We start from the raw sequence: 7015 nt of genomic DNA on the forward strand, positions 1-7015 counted from the left end.
CAAGAGATGCAATCATATTTAATAGAGGAGAGACATACAGTGGGAGCCACATAGAAATTCCCCTGCCATGCTGCTGCCATGCTGTTCCCATGCTGTTCCCATGAGAGTTCCAGCAGAGCTCCAGCAAAGTCCCAGCAGCTGGAGTGACTACCTCCTTTTCCTGGGTGTGACTGGTTTTTACTGGAACTCCACCCATTCAATGAAATACATGACATGACCAGGAGATGGCGCTTCTCTCACAGAACAGTACATATCGCCAGAGGCGGCATTTAAAGTGCCGCCGCTGGTGGTGAGTGGAAATTCACATAATTCATAGAACCACGAGTACATGTTTGATTTAAGAAGTGAAATTATAACAGACCTAGCTACTGGAGATGCGCTGGCCACTGTTTTATCTGGAAATAAATTGTTGTAGCTAATAATACCTACTGTCAATTTTTTTATCACAATTTATTTACTGTGAATCTACATTTAAATAGGAAAAAACTAAGGGAGTGATGAAAGCCCTTTTAAGATGTTTGCAGTTGCAGGTATTCAGTGCATGCCTTCGACCAGGGAATTAGCATGATCATTGCTCAATCATGCTTAGTAACGTTTAGTTAGGTGGCCCATTAGGGCAAACAAAAGTTTGCCCTAATGGGCCACCTATTGGTCACCCATTGTCACACAAATCGCACAGAGCCTGCAATGGAGCTGGCTGTTCAACTTTGAAGGAGGACCGGGGGAGGGGAGGTTATGTTGGAAGGCTAGCTGGACCAGACTCTCTCCTGAGCAACAACACACTCCAAACCCCTGAACATTCACACCTGCTCCAGAGCATTACCATCTCACACACAAACACACACACACACACACACACACACACACACACACACACACACACACACACACACAGGTCAAACAGGATTGCAGATGGTCTGAACATATGGAGTCAGTGCTGGAATTTCATTTAACTCTGTACTTCCTCTGGATTAAATGTATTAATTAAATGTATTGATTTTTCACTATAATTTACTAGTTATAGCACTAGCCTATACTGTCAATCCCCCTATAAACCCCATTCCGATTTGATATCACAACTTCACAAAGTTGAAGACACCTGCTGCACCTAGTCTAATCTTTGTATGACTGAATTATTCTGCATAAGACCCTGACTAATACTCATAGTAATGCTGCATTAGCATCATAACAAAGTAGGCTAAATAAAAAATGATCATACATACGTAGTCTAAGAAAAAAAGTGGAAAAGTCAGGGGCCCACTTTAGTATTCTTTCAGGGGCCCCAGAATTCCTAGCAACGGCCCTGATTAACTTGCTAGCTAGAAGGGTGACATAGTAAAGCTATGTTACTGTATTTAAGTGAGTAGTCTATTATTATTATTATAATAATATGAAAGTGTAAAAGCTATTGGTGCTATGAAAGCTATGCCCAAGGAAAACATTTAAAAATCACTCTCTTATCTCTCCTCAGGATTATTATTTAGGTTTCTGACAGCAGCAAATCAGAAGGACAAAGTGCCCCCTCCCAGTGCTGACAGTGAAAACTGTAAGTGTATTGTCATAAAGAATCTTTAGAGGGCATGGCATATGTTATCAATTAAAGTAAAACTGTCTTTTGTTTTTTTGTCATATCAGTTGAACGTACACCTCCAGTGAGACAGCAACACCTGCCCATCATGAAGACGACATGTCACCAGCTTACACCATAACTGGACATTTGGAATAAAAAAAGTTTTAATTTCATAAATTTTTTGTTGGTGTTCGATTATTTATAAAATTATGGTGATAAACACAGGTTGGAGGGCCCCCTGGGGATTTTTGCTTAGGGCCCCAGCAGACTCTAAAATCGCCTCTGGCTCTGCATACTGTCTGATTGATGCTATGGAGTATGGACAGTATGCAGTATGGAAGTATATAGTATGTAGTATGCGGTTTCGAACACACCCATGTTCTTTGTGTGCCCCCCCCCCCCCCCTTGAGTTAAGTTGTTTCCTGTTTTACTTTGGAATTCCTGTCTTGTTTTCTTGTGTGTGTCTTTGACCTAGTTTAGTTCCTGTTTTATTTTGAAGTCCTTGTCCTGTCTTCCTGTGTGCCCCCTGCCCTTGATCGCCTAATGTGTCTCACCTGTGCTGACTGCACCACCTGTGTCTCCCATGTGTATTTAGCTCAGTGTCTCCCTTTGTCTGTGTTATTTGCTCCCATGATCCTGTGTTTCCCTGTGCTGCCAGTCAGTTAAATGAATGATGAAGAAAAGATGAGTCAAGTAAAGTGAATTTGCATTTGTTTATTAATCTGTTTATTTCCTTTTTTTTTTTTTTTTTTTCTCCAGCTCAACGAGTCTGTCTTCCAGCCGGCTGGATAAAAATCTTGCCAGAGGTGGACCAGAGGTGGATTGCCAAGGCTCTGTTCAGGTGGTCAGCCCAGGGCCACCCTGAGCTTGACTTCAGCAGAGTGGACAGACTTTGGTGGCATCCACCACCAGTGCCGCTGAAGATCTGTCGGACCCCTACCCTGGAGAACTATTTCGGCCACCCTCTGCTGCTGTGGATGCCAAGGAAGTTGTGGCAGGTGAAACTCACCTGTCCGCACGAGGGCTGCGACAAAGTACAGCTGTCCTCAGCTGGCCTTCACCAGAAGGTCAGGCAGGTGGTGGGTGTGGGGAAGGTGTACTTAGTCGCTTCAGAGTACCTCGCCTGCCGCAACTGCAAGAGGAAGGTCATCAGCTGGAGCCATGCCATCGTCTCCCAGCTCGACGTCGGCCACAGGGTGCAGTTCCCTTGTATCCTGACGTCCAAACTTGCCTGTGACACCAAGGTGGCAAGTTTGATGCGTCAGCGAGGCCTGGGAAACAGCAGCAGCCAGATCCAGAAGAAGCTGCTGGAGCGTCACACTGAGGTCTGGTTGCATAAGACTGTCCAGTACCTCACTGACTGCAAGGGGATTGCCAGTGCTGTCAGGTCGGGCCTGATCCTGCCCCTCACATTTGAGCCAGTACCTGCAATGCCAGTCGTCCCAAAACACCGGTGGCTGATGCAGGTGTACGCCCAGGATGTCCTGCAGAGGCTGGAGCAGATCAAGGCCAGCATAACATCGCTGTACGGTCGGATCCTGAAAATGGATTCGACCAAGAAGATCGCCCGAAAGCTCGCAGGACACAGCTACGGGACGGCTACCTGGGCAACAAATGTGGGGAACGAGTACGGACAGGTCATCGTGTCCGTGCTCACTGCCAGTGAGGGTTTCGGTCTTGGGCCGATGATCGAAGGCCTCATCGGAAGATACAGAGTGGCTGGGGTGGCTCCTCCTGAGGTGCTGTATGTCGACCGCGACTGCTGCGGGAATACTCTCCTGAGGAGAATGTTTGAAGAGTGGGGGGAGATGACTATCCGGTTGGACATATGGCACTTCATGCGAAGGTTTGCCGTGGGCTGCACCACCGACTCCCACCAACTCTACGCCACCTTTATGAGTCGCCTCAGCCACTCGATCTTCATGTGGGACCAGGACGACCTGACGGCGCTGAAGGAGGCCAAGCGCACAGAGCTGGAAGCTGAGCGCAAACATCCGTCTGAGGCTGATGTCATGCGCTCCATCAGCCGCAGCGAGCTCGCTCTGCACTGCCGCAGAACCACCCGTGGGGCCCAGGAGACACTGGCTCTGATCGAGGAGCTCATCCAGGCCTTTTGATGGTGATGCAGGCCGCGATACGCTGGGGGTCCCTCTGATCAACTCGGCCCGGATGAGAGAGATCCTCAAGTCACAGCGGAAGCACATTGCCTGCATCCAGGATCCTCCAGGTGTACAGCTGTACACGCAGACGGGCTCTCTTGTACCGCTGTGCAAGAGGGTTGACGTCGCTGGAGTCCTTCCATCTACACATGAACCGGTTCATCCCAGGTAAATATACAAATCCTTTTTCTACTAACTTCATTAAAATAGTGAACTATGATTATTTTTAATTGTAACAACAATTAATAATTGTCCCCCCCTCCCCATTTTAATTTTCCTTACAGGTACCCTGGCAAGTGACACCTTCTTCCAGGCATAACTTCTGGATGGGCTCGCAAGCTGGAACGATGACTGGGCTGCTGCAGCAACCAGCGATGTCCAACAGCCACAATCGTACAGTCATCTTCTCCGCCATGCTGTCAACACCCTGGCAGAGGAGGTTATGGGCGAGAAGATGATCTGTTACGTGGGGCCGAGAAAATACACTGGTAGGTGATTATTATATTATTTTTTTGACATTTTCATTCAAGTTTATAAAAATCCATTCTATTCTGTCCTCAGTGTGTGCATCCACAAATTGACGGATAGCAAACATTGTCCAGAGTTGAATGAGCTTTAATGACGTCTTCATTCTCATGAACATTTATTGTAAAACTGAAATGACAAGAGATACTTGCTAATTATTAAATTGTTACCAAATTATCATAATATATTCACAAAGAACACAATGCAAGCTAAATAGCTGCAGTTGTGGCTCACTGCTACTTTAGCTACTCTTAAACGCCACTAGGGGGAGAAGGCAATACAACTACACAACTTAGAACATAACAGTAGGATTTTGTAATTATTTAAGTTAGAGTCCACAGAAAAAACACTCAAAAAAAAATGTTTTTGAGCTTTAAAACAACAGGACAGAACATAACACATTCTAACACTCACTTACTATATATTGTCCTGATATGTTTAATTGTTTATCAATGTTTTTTATATTTTAAAGGTGAGCTGTTGGGCATCGAGTACCTGTACCACCAAACAGGGAAAGTGCTGCAGGACTACAAGTCCGCGATAGAGGAGTCTGAGATATCAGATGTTGCTGTGGAGGTGGATGAAGGATGTGGGGAGGTTGAGGACGTTCAAGACATCACTGTCCCGACCTTTGCCACAGAAAGAGCACCTCCTGTGTCCACACAATCTGCAGCATCTGTGGTTCCTCCATCACCTGTGACATCACGGTCTGTGGTTGTCCCTCCTCCATCGCCTGTGGTCGTGCCTCCATCACCGTCTGTAGTTGTCCCTCCATGGCCTGTGACATCACCATCTGCGGTCCCTCCCGTACTTCCTCCTGGAGCACATAGCTGTGAGTTTTACTACAGTATTAATATAGTTTTGGTATTTGTCATAGAAATGTAATCGTCATAAAGATAATAACACAACTTTCAACTTAATATTTACCTTCTTCTTTCCCCAGTGGACCAGTTAATGGAAGAAGCGTCCATTTCACATGATGTAAGGGCCAGGTTCCTTTTTTTAAATTTATATTTTTGTAGTCTGTGCTTTCATGGGATTAATAGTATTATTGCTACTATCAAAAGTTCTAAAACTATCTTTCATTTTAGGATTCGGTTGGACCAGACAATGTTGAGGGCTATGGAGCAGTGCAGGACTTGGCTGAGTTTCTGGTTGGCCTCAGAGACCACCGTCTGGCCTTGACAGGACAAGAATGTGACCAGGTCATCACCCTGTGGCAGGCGTTGGGGGAGTATGACAAAAAAAAGACTGTTTACCGTCCACGTCACCAGGCCACCCTAAAGCAGGGCCGATTCAGGGCCACTAAAAAGATTGTGGCACCAGGTGGAGAGAGCACCAAAAGGTAGCCTATGCTAAGTTAACACAGCGACTTGATTGTCTAAACATCTTTAAAGAAAATGACACTGATTAACTATACTAAAGATAGAGATGATATTTCAAAGCTTATCTTATCAGCTTATCTTCCTTGGGTCCATTACATATGATGCACAATAACAACTTAAACAAATAGAAACATTCATTAAAAAAGAAGGACAACACAACATTGAAGACTAAAAAAGAAAAACAAAAAACAGAACAAACAAAAAGGGATAATAATGATATATGCAGGGTTTAAAATTAGCACCCGCCACTCGCCAAATGCGGGTAAAAATATGATTTGGCGAGTAAAATTATTAGGTCACTCGCCATTGGCCGGCAGCTGGAATATGCCAACTTCACTATATAATTGTCATAATAAATGCTGGACAGTGAAACAAACACAGTTTACAGCTACAGGAGATCTACTGGCTGTGTTTCGAATGTCGGAGTTGTCCCTCGTTATCCTCCGTGATTCAACATTTAAGAAAATGTATCAAGTTTTCTGCTGCTGTAACGTTGGCGTTCAGTCGGTCATTCAGAGGAGGCGGTCAGAAGCGAGTGACTTTAGTTTGTGGTAACGTGTTTATGTGGCGACACATCACGATGGTGAGGGGTAGGGTTACCAGGGTTACCACATGTCCCCGACAATATGGAATCATCCCACATTTGCAGATTAAATAACCCCGTCCTGTTTTGCATCAATACGGGACCGGGTTTGTCTCGTATTTCCGAGTTTACTTGAATGCAGCATCACCCCACTCGCAATCCTGTGAAGAGGTGCCGACTCTGCCCGTGATCAGGTGAAACTCTGTGTTTTGATCACAGACGAGAGTGGCAGAAATTCAAACACTGGGCTCAACAGTGTCGGTGACACTCTGGGCCATAAATATAGGCTTCCCCCGCAGCCCCCGTCCGTAAAGCCTTTCCACCGAATCAACTGTCTTTTTTTTTTTCTTTTTTACACCGCAACATAGGCTATGATTCACATCATGATAACTTCTGTATTTAGGCTATTCAAACTTCCACAGTCCATAGTTCTCTTTCTTTGATATTTCAAAAGAAAGTTGCATCCTTCTATAGGCTACTGTAGGATGAACAGTAGGCAATCTACATTTAAAAAAAAAAAAAAACCTGTGTTCACACCACTTAGGCTATTCGTTGGTGCAACAACATGATTGGCCCTTGCACTCAGTCTGAATTAAATGTAGGCTAAGTTTCAAAACTCACATCATCTTCCTCTGAAAGCCTATTTCTGTTATCATTCCATCAGCTAATCTAAACCTTTTTTTTTAAAATGTATATTTATTGCAACAATTTAGTTTAGGGGGCAAGTGTGTGTTAAGGCAGCTGCCTAACGCAATGGGGAAAACACTGCTGATTTTAATGACTTTGTGTTGTG

General features: G+C 44.8%; 1 pseudogene; it reads left to right on the plus strand.

Annotated features, from left to right (window-relative positions):
- The first annotated feature begins 3739 nt into the window (after window positions 1-3739).
- On the plus strand, window positions 3740-5084 carry LOC146990545 (uncharacterized; annotated as a pseudogene).
- The last annotated feature ends 1931 nt before the right edge of the window (window positions 5085-7015 follow it).

Source organism: Trachurus japonicus, chromosome 2, assembly GCF_045865225.1.
Source record: "Trachurus japonicus isolate A0001 chromosome 2, Traja_1.0".
NCBI lineage: Eukaryota > Metazoa > Chordata > Actinopteri > Carangiformes > Carangidae > Trachurus > Trachurus japonicus.